Genomic DNA, 12,212 nt, shown 5'->3' with positions numbered 1-12,212 from the left:
ACAGCTGCTTATCCTTTGAGCCCGCATCGGCTTTCTCTCCCTGGGATTCCTTTGCCAGAGGCAGCCTCTGCCTCTCTTTGTGCCTCAGCTGGGAGCATCTTACTTTGAAAACAGGCATTGGGATTGATTCTGGGAGCTAAAGGACCTGAATGTGAGGACGGACTGGGCAGGGTTCCTATTTGTCATGGGGACTTTATCATGTCCACACTTGGAAGAGATGGTTGGGAGGGGGTTGGAAGCACCTAGAGATGGCCATACAGTGTCTGAAGCACGCTGAGCCCCAGTGCAGTGGCTGGCCACCACCTGGGAAGTTGGCCATTGGGCTGTGCTGCCACAGGGCTGCATACAACGTTCTCCCTGACCAAGGCAGACAGAGTGTCAGTTTCTGGGTGTTCTCATCTCTGGCTCTCCATGTGGCTTTGTCTCAGTAACTGAGTACAACCTACAGCTTCCATGTCTTCCCTGGCTCCTGGTCCTGGCTCTTCTAGCCTCACACATGCCCTTATCTTTAACACCACTGCTGCCCGGAGCCACATGGAGCCGTCGCTGTTTGTGGTGCTTGCCACTTCTCCCTGGTGACCATCTCCTGCCGTGTATTGGGGACACACCTGGCCACTGTCTTAATTTGTGTTCCCGTGAAAGCAGAGCCTGAACAGACTTGGGCATAGATAGTTCGAGAGATGACATCAGGACGCAGGAGTGAGGGGTGGAGAAAGTGAGGGTGATAAAGAGGAAAAGACAATAAAAGCATGAGTCAATGAGGGAGCTGTTTGCTGGCAGTGGGGCTTGACTCCACCAGGCCCTCTGAGCCAGGTACACAATGCCTTCCACAATTGTGCTTCTGGAAAGCCGGGGGTGTTTGTTCACAGGGCCCTGTGCCCCATTGGCTAAGGGTTGCCCCCAAGGGTATAAACTCTCCTGTACTTCTTTTTTTTTTTTAATTTTTTGAAGTTGATTTACAATATTGTGCTCATTTCTGCTGTACAGCAAAGTGACTCAGTTGTACACATATATACACTTAAACTCTCCCATACTTCTCCACCATGCTTGTGCGTGGGTGATAGGTACTGCTGAGCACCTTCTTCTTGGAGAAATCCCTAGGGCAGAAAACTGGAGAGAAATGTGAGGCTCCTTCTTGAGATGGGTTTGGTTGGGACGGGCTCACAGGGACCTGACCAGCACAGCTATCGCTGAAATCAGAGGTGGGCCAGGAGGAGGGAGGTGGCATGAATAACACCTACTCCTGCCACCATCCCACATGCCCACCTCCTCTCAGCAGCCCCTCCCTCTCAATCCCCAACCCCCAGGACCTCCAGTAGTACACAAATGCTATCACAGGCCAGGCAGGGGTGCAAACAAGTGAGGCAGGATGGGGACAATAAACAGGAACTGGTGGGAACTGGCAAATCAGAGAGTAGAGACAATCTTGTAAAGACAATAACATAATTTTAAAATAGCGTAAGTTTGTGCTATTAGACAAACTTGTAAGGGGGCTAGAAAATTTCACCTGTAGACTATCAGTTTAGCATCAGGATGGATGAAGTCTTTGGAGAAGGTATGACTTTTGCAAAGTTTTCACTCACTGTTTAGCATTTTTCCCAACTCTAGCTGTTGGCTTTGGGAACTGTTTGGAAGTGAGTAGTGGGGAGAGGGGTGGAGGGGGCAGAAGAAGGAAGGCCCATGTAAAGGCCAGTGGCTTTCCCCCCAGCCCAGTCCTTCCCAAATTCCCTCGGCCTCCAGATCCCTGCAACCCTCCCTCACACTTAGCTCAATAGCTCTTGAAAGTTCTCTAATCACCTCTCTGCTTCCTGCATTAATGAGCCTCTCATCTCACTGATGGCAATCAGAATATTTGCTTATGAAAGAGACACGGTTAATAACACGATTGCTCCCCTCCACCTTCTTCCTTCCTCTCCTTCCCCCTCCCCTTCCCTCGCCCTCCACACAATTCTCTCAATTAACGATAGGCAGAAATTAATTTTTCCCCTCGATTGAAACAATTGCAGGGAAGCGGATTGCCAGCGTCGCTTCAGATAGGGACCGCTCCCAGCAGAGTGGAGAGAAAGGAGGGGAGATGGAGGAGATATGCACGGCCCTATCTGCAGGCACAGGACAGAGTAATACAAATGTTATCCTTAGAAATGTACTTAAAGAGGATATGTTTATAATTCGGAGGGGATTTTCAGGGGCTCTCCTGCCCTCCCTCCCTCTCTGGGGCACTCCACTCCACGCACTTCGGAATAGCAGAACCCAGAGTTTGTTGGGAATTTTACTCCTGCTGCCTCCGTGAGTGTAGTGGGCCTGGGGTGAGAAGGGAGATCAGGTTAGCTGGGGGCATGGTCGTGGTCCAGGGGCCCAGGGGTTAGGCCATTACCGATAGTGCTGGCTTAGTGGCCAAACGCCAAACACCAGGTGTTAAATCTGGCTGTTGTGTGGGCTTTCCAGGTGAAGGCCTTGCTCATTTGCCACCTTTACCATCCCTTCTGCGCCTGCCTGGACTTTTGGTTTGGGCCTCCCTCTCAGTCCATCCCTCCATCCAGGCAGAGGGGCAGGGGCCTCCGTGGAAGCCAAGATCATATCCTAGCAAGGTGGTTTTAAGAACACGGACTCTGGAGCCAGACAGCCTAGGTTTGAATCCCAGCTCTGCTGCTTAACAGCTCTGTGATCATAGGCAAGTTACTTAACCTCTCTGTGCCTTGGTTTCCTCATCTGTAAAATGTGGATCACATCTACCTCATAGGGTTGTATAGGGATTAAATGACTGAATGTCATTTAATAACATTTTAATTTAATGTAATTTACTTAGAATAGTACCTGGCAGGTAGCAGGTGCTATTTATATGTTTGGGAAAGAAGTAAAAAAACACACAAAAAGAAAAACAAACCTATATTCTAGTGGCAGTCAGGAATTTGTTGATCTATTCATTCAACAAACATTTACTGCGTACTGATCCTATGGAGCATATAGACATTTTAAAGATTGGTGGTTTCTGTACTCTGGTTGTGAACAACCATAACAGCATGGGCAGAATTCAGCACATAAAGGTGGTGTGCAGACTGCTATGGGATTTCAGAAGGAGAAGGGAGGGAAATTCGGGCAGGACAGGGCAATCAGGGTTGGCTTCACAGAGGAGGTGGCATCCAAGCTGACCTTTGAAGAGTAAAAGTTGAATTTCCTATAGGTTGGGAAAGGTTGCTGCTGGGCAGAGGGGGCCAGAAGAATGAGAGTATCAAGTTGTACGGCCAACTGGTCAGGCGGGAAAGTTGGGACATTGGGTGGGGGAGAGGGGATTAGAGCAGAGTATAGTCCCTTCTGTCATCTCCGCCCTTCCGTGTTCACTCAACCCAGCCCCACCTGTCCCAACTCTCCCGCTTCTCTCAACATCCAAGAAAGATTAACTTCTCTCAGTGCGAGAAAGTTATCATTAGCAGAGAATTAAAAGAGTGATTAATCATGCACCCCTCCCCCCACCCCACAGCCCTTATCTGGTGGCGGTGAGCAGGACAATGCGGCGGGTGGGGAGGGGAAGAGAAGGCGAGGGAGAAATGGAAAACAATAAATACCAAGTGCAAGAAAAAAGGGAGCGCAGCGCTGTTCCCACTTGTTAGATTGAAGGCGCCTCTCCAGAGGGGGGAAGGATCCAAATTGCTAATTAGCGCCTCTGAAAAGGCCTCGCTCCGATATGTGCGCCGCTGAAAGGCCGCCGTTAATGAAGCTGCGGCGAGCCCGCTTCCCTTTGACTGGCCTTCATCCCTCCTCCGAGCCCCGGGCCCCCTGAACAATGAGGCGGGGAGCAGCGGCTCCCCCAGGCCTCGCCGGGACGGCCCGGGCAGCGCGCGCGGGGAGCGGCGGGGCGCCAGCGAAATGTGGAGGGGGAGATAAGGCCGAGCGGAGGGAAGAGGCTCACTCCCAGGGGCCCAGGGAAAATTTGCAGTTATTATGAAGGAGATGAGACAGATTAAAAGCCCTTGTGTTCGCCGCTCTGCCCCTTTATTTAGTGGCTTCATCTAGGAGATGAAAGAAGTTGGAAATGACTTTCTCTGCTTTGCGCTACAAGAAGCTTCATGGCACACTTCTTGACTTTATTCCTTCTTTTGTTTCTCTCTTCCTTGCCTTTAATCCCTGAAAGACTTCACTGTGTGGCCATAGGCACTGGAGGCCAGGAAACAGGGACCGGTAGGGTCCAAACCCTATTGACCACTGGTAGCCAGACCTTGGAGAGCCCTGGCTTCTGGCTGATCTCTGGGGGCAGTGGCTGAGCTAGGGAGGGATGAGCTTGCCATCTGTCCCTGGAAGGCCCCAGGAGGAGGCTGGATGACCCATTATCCAAATGGGGAGAGGGGTAGAGGCTCCATAATGCCCTGGGCCTGTTCCCAGAGGGCAGTACACCATTGTGCACAGGGACTCCACAGCCAACTTACCTGGGTAGAAACACAAATTCCACCACACATGAGCTGAGACCTTGGGCAAATTATTGAACTTCTCTGTACCTGTTTGCTATCTGTTAAATGGGGACAATGATAATAATACTGATATCTACGTCACAGGGTAGGATAGACTGATTGCATTGCTGGCCTGGCTTTTCACGCCTCCCTGCGCGTATACCCTTTGTTAGTGCCTTTTCATGCTGACTCTGGGCATCGCCACATTGCTAGCTTTAGCCAGTGGCTCGGTTAATTACAAGCTTGATTCGAGCAGAGTCATCGCTGCATTTTTCCATCTTAGAATGTGTACTTCTGTGTGTACCTCTCAGAACACTACCGCAGTCATGAGACTATACCAGGGCTAGACTCTGGTCATGATAACATGACTGTGCCAGCCTGCTGGAGGCATGTGGAAGATAGCCAACTTGTCCCAGAAAAAGATATACTAGAGCAGCTAGCTCCTTGCTGACTACAGGTACATGAGCAAGCCCAGAGATCTGCCAGTCCTAGCCCAGATGGGCAATGCTATCCAGTCAGCCTATGGACTTGTGAGAAATAAATAAGTGGATGTTGTTTTAACAACTAAATGTTGGGGTGGCTTGTTATGCAGCATTATTCTGAAGTAGATAACTGATACACAGATTGGTGCTTAGACGTTTGATGCTGCCAAAAACAAAAAATAAATCAAAACCCAAGCCTAAGATACAAACGTTGGCTTTGGGATTGGAAAGCAAGTAGGAAGTAGAGGCTGGAAAAGATGATAAAGATATTGCTATAGCAGGTTGGAAAAAAGGTAGCCCATATTATGTATGCTTAAACAATCAGTAAAACTGTTGTCTGAGGTAATCTGGACAGTAGAAAAAGTACTTAATCAACTTATAGATTTGAGTAATTTTCAGGTAGAGTCCTGAAAGGATCAGCTGGCTCTTGCTAGCTGAATACTATAAGGTACTATGAGAAAGAGGTGGACTAAAAAAGGAAACTAGTTTGTCAACAGAATTTAGAGGGAATATAAAGGGGCCAGAACTTCCTGGACTGAAAAATAATCTCTAGTCTCCCAAGCCAGTAGAATATTCTCAATGTAATACAGGGCCTGGGACTTCTGCTTCTGGCATTAATGGAGTAATAGGGACTGTATTTACTCTCCCACCTTAAATAATTAAAGGAATACAAAGTTTTCCAGTATCCAACAAGGTAAAATTAGAAATATCTGAAAACAATAAAAAAATTTACCAGGCACAAAGAAGCAACCATAATGTAAAGAAAAACCAATCAATAAATACAGACTCAGAATTACACAGATGACAGAACTATTAGATGAGGGTATTAAACAGCTTCTATAACTACATTTCATGTTTAACAAGGTAGAGAAAAACATGAGCGTATTAAAGAAAGTCATGGAAATTTTTTAAAGCCCCAAATCTAACTTCTATAAGTATACAATGTCTGAGATAAAAAATATATTGGGTGGGATTCACAGTAGATTAGACAATACACAAGAAAAGATGATGACTCTTAAGACATAGTAATATAAACTATCCAAAATAAAACAGAAAAAAAAAAAAAAAACCAACCAGAAGACAGCAGCAACAAAAAAAGAAAGAACAAAAGGACAACTTAAGGCAATCTAAAATATATGTAATTGGAGTCCCAGAAGTAGAGAGGAAGTGAGAGGAGAAAATAATATTTGAAAAAATAATAGCCAAAAACTTTCCAAATTGAATGAAAATTATAAACCCACAGAACCAAAAAGCTCAATGAATCCCAAGGACAAGAAACATGATAAAAATGACACTAAGACACATCATAGTCAAATTGCTTAAAACTAGTGATAAAGAGAAAGTCTTAACAGCAACAACAGTATAAAGGCATGGCCTATATAAAGAAAAAAATAAGAAGATAAGAGTGACAGGAGACTTTATCTCAGAAATAATGTGAGCAGAAGACAATGGAGCAAAATCTTTAAAAAGTACTAAAAGAAATGCACCGTCAACCTAAGATTCTATACCCAGCAAAATATCTTTCAAAAATGAAGATAATATAAAGATTTTTTTTCAGACAAACTTGAAGGAATCATCAACAACATACCAGAACTACAAGAAATGTTAAAGAAAATAATTTAGGCAGAAGCAAAATTATACCACATAAAAATCTGGATCTACACAAAGGAATGAAAAGCACCAAAAGTGGTATTTGTGAAATCATAATTTTTTTTTCGGATTAAAAAAAAATCTCTTTAAATGATAATTGTCTGCTTAAGGCAAACAAATAAGAATGTATTGTGGGATTTCTGCCATATTTAGAAGTAAAATGTGGGACAACAATAGCACAAAGGCTAGGAGAGAGGAAATGGAGGGATATTGTTGTAAGCTTTTTTTTTTTTTTTTTTATTTGCGGTACACGGGTCTCCCACTGCTGTGGCTTCTCCTGTTGCGGAGCACAGGCTCCGGACGCGCAGGCTCAGTGGCCATGGCTCACGGGCTCAGCTGCTCCGCGGCATGTGGGATCTTCCCGAACTAGGGCACGAACCCACGTCCCCTGCATCGGCAGGCGGACTCTCAACCACTGCGCCACCAGGGAAGCCCTGTTGTAAGCTTTTTATACTAGGTATAAGTGTTACAGCATTACTTGAAGTCAGACTAAGATAAGTTAAAGATGTATACTATAAACTCTAAAGCAAACACTAAAAATATAAAACAGAAGTATAACTAATAAGCTAACTAAGGACATAAAATGAAATAAAAAACCCTCAATCAAAAGAAGGAAGAAAAAGTGGGAAAAAGAACAAAGAATAGATGGGACAAATAGAAAATATATAGCATGATGATAGATTTAAACCTAACTGTTATGGGCTGATTATGTACCCCCAAATTCATATGTTGATGTATTAACTCCCAGTACCTCAGAATGTGACCATATTTGGTAATAGGATCTTAAAAGAAGTGATTAAGTTAAAATGAGATTGTTAGTGTGAGCCCTAATCCAATATGACTGGTGTCCTTATAAGAAGTGGAATTTGGGACACAGACACACACATAGGGAAGATAGTGTGAAGATACAGAGGGAAGACAGCCAACCAGCAGCCAAGGAGAGAGGGCACAGAAGAAACCAAACCTGCTGACACCTTGATCTTAGACTTCAAGTCTCCAGAATTGTGAGAAAATACATTTCTGCTGTTTAAGCCACCCAGTCTGTTATGACAGCCCTGGCAAACTAATACACTAACCATATCAATAATCATATTAAATATAAATATTCTAAATAACCCTTGTCTCCACCATACCACCCCAGCCCAGCCAGACCAAATTGTCCTTTTAATCAGTACATCTCTGGATCAAGAGGAGCCACATTTAAGGAGCTGCATTTGGTCCTAATGTAGATCACAACATCTTAGACTCCTAGCCCAGTGCCGTGGTTGGATGAGACTTTTGGGTGTCCTGGGATGGGGTGTGAATATTTTGCATGTGGGAGGGACATGAATAATTGTGACCCTCAGGAGGACTGTGATAAGATGATGCCATTAATGACTCCAATTTTTCATGTGTCCTCCAAAAAGATATGTTCAAGTCCTAACCTCCAGCTAACTTACTTAAAAATAGAATCTTTGCAGATGTGATCAAGTTAAGATGAAGCCATACTGGATCTGGGTGGGCCCTAGTCCAATACCTAGTGTCCTCACAAGAAGAGAAGAGACATAGTGACAGCCACACACTGAGGGAAGACTGCCTTGTGAGGATGAGATTGGAGTGATGCATCTACAAGCCAAGGAACGCCAAGAACCACACGAGAAGGTAGGAGACAAGGAAGGACACTTCCCTAGAGTCTTTGGGAGGGACCCTACTCACACTTTGATTTTGGACGTCTAGCCTTCAGAACTGGAAGAGAATGAATTTCTGCTTCAAGCCACCCAGTTTTGGGTACTTTGTTATAGCAGCACTAGGAAACTAACATACCACCTCATGACCCCTGCCCTAACTGTTCCCTCTGCCTGGAATGTTCATCCCTGAGATGGTTGGATGGCATACTCCCTGCTTCCTTTGAGGTGTCTGCACCGATGAGCCCTTGTCAGAGGCACCTATCACAGATAGCAGCAAGGCCCCAGTCCAGCAATCCCTTTCCCCTCATCCTGCTTTGTTATTCTCATAACACCTCCACCACCTGACAGTTCATATATGGATCTGTCTATTGTTTGTCTTCCTCCCCCGAGAAAGGAAGAATACTGAAGGCAGGGACTTTGGTCTCTTTTGTTCACAGATGTACCTTCAGTATGTAGGGTTTGGTATGCACTCACTAAATATATCCTGACTGGCCGAATGAATGTCAGTGCAGGCAGCACCTGCCAAATGCCTCCCAAAAGGGGAGGAGAGAGTGTAGTGCAAAGAGTAGCCTTTGCAATCGGATGCCTCGTTCTGACCAGTTATTTCACACACCAGCTGTGTGACTCCAGATAACTTCTCTAAGGTTCAGTTTCCTCTTTTGTGTAAGTTAGGACAAAGCGCTTTCATTAAATGGTTATTATGAGGATTAATTGAGTGATTTTATTAATATATAATAGAGGTACAAATCTCTGTATAGTCAACATAGGTCTAACAGTTAATGTATATCATGGTTGTGTGTACATATTGCTATGTGTCATGCAGTGTGCTAAGCACTGCTATTCAGTTTAGGGGCATATAATTCAGTGGTTAAGGACATGGCTCTGCCTGGTTACGTGCTTACCAGTGTGTGGCCCTGGGCAAGCTACTTAACCTCTCTGTGACTTAGTTTTCTCATCTGTAAAATGGAAATAAGAATAGTACTGTAAGGATTATTAGGTTTATCCATGTTAATATTTAGAATGGTGTCTGGCACCTACTGAGGACTCAATAGGTATTAACTACTATTATATTATCATCTAACTTGATCTTCTATGCATTTCTGAGGCAGTTTCTGGCACACTGGTGCCTCATAGACACTAATTTCCCTTTCTGGCCCCTTCATAATTCAGTTCGAGCTGCCTTTACAGCACATTTCCCCATATGCTCTCCAACGAGCTGCAGCTTAAACAGTCTCGGCCCAGCCCTCTGAACACTCCGGTTTCTTGCTTATTGTTACTTCCAATGCCTTCCATGTCAAAGTAAGCTCATCTATGCTTGGTTACTTCAGCCCCTCATTACCTGTCCAGACAGGCCCTACATCTTGTGTGAGCCCCTTTCGAACAGAACTCCAAGGATTTGTATTGTCTAAGCTCTCAATGGCTGAACAACTTTCACGCATGTCAGGGCAGAAGGTGGGGTGCACATTGCACTGTCACTTCTGTGAAGGGAATGCAGGAGGGGCATGAGTAGAGGAGCTGCACATTTTGCCAGCCTTAAGTGGTAGAGCAGCTTTTGGTCCCAATGGGGGGCAACAAGATGGTAGTGGATACAGAGCGTGGCCTGAATGGTGGGCAAGTAAAAAGCTAGGATGCTCTTGGCTGCAAGCAACCCAAAGTTGCTTAAAATACATGGACATTTGGTATGTCACATAACAGAACACATAAGTTCTGGAATAGATCCTTCAGGGTTGGTTGTTACCTGAGGTCCAGGTTCTTTTCCTCTCTCTGCCCTTTTATCCTCAGTTTTGGCTTCATCCTTGGGATGTTAGCAAGAAGGTTGTAACAATTCTAGATGTCATATCTAGACATAACAATTTCCAGAAAAGGAAGAGACATGATGTCTTCCTACGATTCTCTCTAGAGTAGAAACTTGTCTCAGTAGGCATCCCCAACAATTCTCCCTTCATGTCTCCTTGCTCGTAGTTGGGTGATAGGCCTGCTCCTGAAACAATCTGCATGGGGAATGGGATTCAACAACACTTGAGATGGGGGTGTGGTCAGCATTTTCCGAGCACATGGATTAGTGGGGAGCTGTGGGCTAAATTATGTCTCCACGCAAGTTCATAAGTTGAAGCCCTGAGCCCAGGACCTCAGAATGTGACTGTATTTGGAGGTAGGGCCTTTAGAAGTGATTAAGTTAAAATAAGGCTGTTAGCGTAGGGCCCTAATCCAATCTGACTGGTGTCCTTATAGTAAGAAGAAATTGGGACACGCAGAGAGCCATTAGGGGTATGAAGAAGCAGCAAGAGGGTTGCCGCCTGCAAGCCAAGGAGAGAAGCCTCAGAAGAAACCAATACTGCTGGCACCTTGATCTTGGACTTCCAGCCTCCAGAACTGTGAGAAAATAAATGTCTGTTGTTTAAGCCACTCAGTCTGTGGTATTTTGTTATGGCAGCCCTAGTAGACTAATATAAGGGGGAAGGCTCCTTTAAAAAAAGGAAGGGGGTTGTCTGGTAGGCAGCCAGTAGCATTCACTGCAGTAGTAGTGAGAGGAAAGGAAGGGGTAGGAATAGGTGAACACAGCTCAGAGATAGTGTGTACAAGCTTTGGAGTCAGGCAGAGCTGGATTTTGGTCCTGACTCTATCCTTTACTGGTTGTGTGAATTTAGGCACGTTTATTAGCCTCTCAAAGCTTCAGTTTTGTCATCTATAAAATGAGGATCATATAACACTGTGATAGGCAGAATAATGGCCCCCTGGAATCTGTGAATATGTTATCTTACATAGCAAAAGGGACTCTGCAGGTATGGTTGAAGTTAAGGACCTTGAGATGGGATGATTATCCTGGATTATCCATGTGGGTGCACATGGGTTCCTAAAAACAGAGAATCTTTCCCAGTTGTGGTCAGAGAATGATGTGATGGCAGAAGGGGGATAAGAGAGATTCGCCATTGCTGGCTTTGAAGATGGAGGAAGGGGCCACGAGCTGAGGAATGTGGGGGGCCTCTTGAAGCTAGAAAAAGGAAAGAAATGGACTCTCCCCTAGAGGCTTCAGAAAGGAACAAGCCATACTGGCACCTTGATTTTAGCCTAGTGAGATCCATGTGGGACGTCTGACCTACAGAACTGTAAGATAGTAAATTTGTGTTGTTTTAAGTCACTAAATATGTGATAATTTGGTATTGAATCAACAGGAAACTAATACGTACACCAACGTCAAAAAGGTTCTGGAGAAGATGAGATGAAATAATGAATTTAAAGTCTTTAGCATGATGCCTGGCCCATAGTAAGCCTTCAATAAATGTTACCTCAACGACCCCCCCCCCGTTCTATAGAGTTGAGGTGGGTACGTGAGAGAGTACGAGAGCTGTGGCAGAGGTGGAGTTTGGCAAACTTCTGCCATCTGCCACCTGCAAAAGAAAAGGCATCAGGTGTCTGGGGCCAGGGAGGAGGGCAAGTTTCAGGGAGTCACTCATTTTTTCAGGTAAATGCAGACACTTCCTGCCCTCCTTGGTGGACACGGCTTCTATTAGGAACATCTCTTCAGTGACTATTGGAAAAATTTCTGGAAAGATTCCAGAATATCTTGGATCAGTTTAAAGAGAAGCTCTGAGCAAGGAAAAGAATTGTGGAGGGACACGAAGGCAAAAAGAAAGACAACGTCCCTGTTCTTATGATATTTATATTCTAGTGGGAGGTGACAGAATATAAATAAGTACACACCAAATAAACAAGGTAATGTTGGATTATGATATAGGCCATAAAGGAAATAAAGAAGATGATAAGATAGAAAATGGTTAGGGGAGTAGGATTTCTTCAGATGGTGTTAGAAAAGCCCTCTTTATGGAAGTGACATTTTAGCCAAGACTTCAAAGATGAGGAGATTCCTTGACCCTCACCTGCAAATCCCTATAGACAGGTATTCTTGGTTGCAGGAAAGCATATGCCAAGGCCCTGGGGTGGGAGTGGGGAGAAAGGGAGGGACAGCTTAG

Source organism: Grampus griseus, assembly GCF_964374135.1.
Source record: "Grampus griseus genome assembly, chromosome: 2".
In the NCBI taxonomy this organism is placed as follows: domain Eukaryota; kingdom Metazoa; phylum Chordata; class Mammalia; order Artiodactyla; family Delphinidae; genus Grampus; species Grampus griseus.
The sequence above is the reverse complement of the archived record's forward strand: the minus strand, read 5'-3'. Positions refer to the sequence as shown.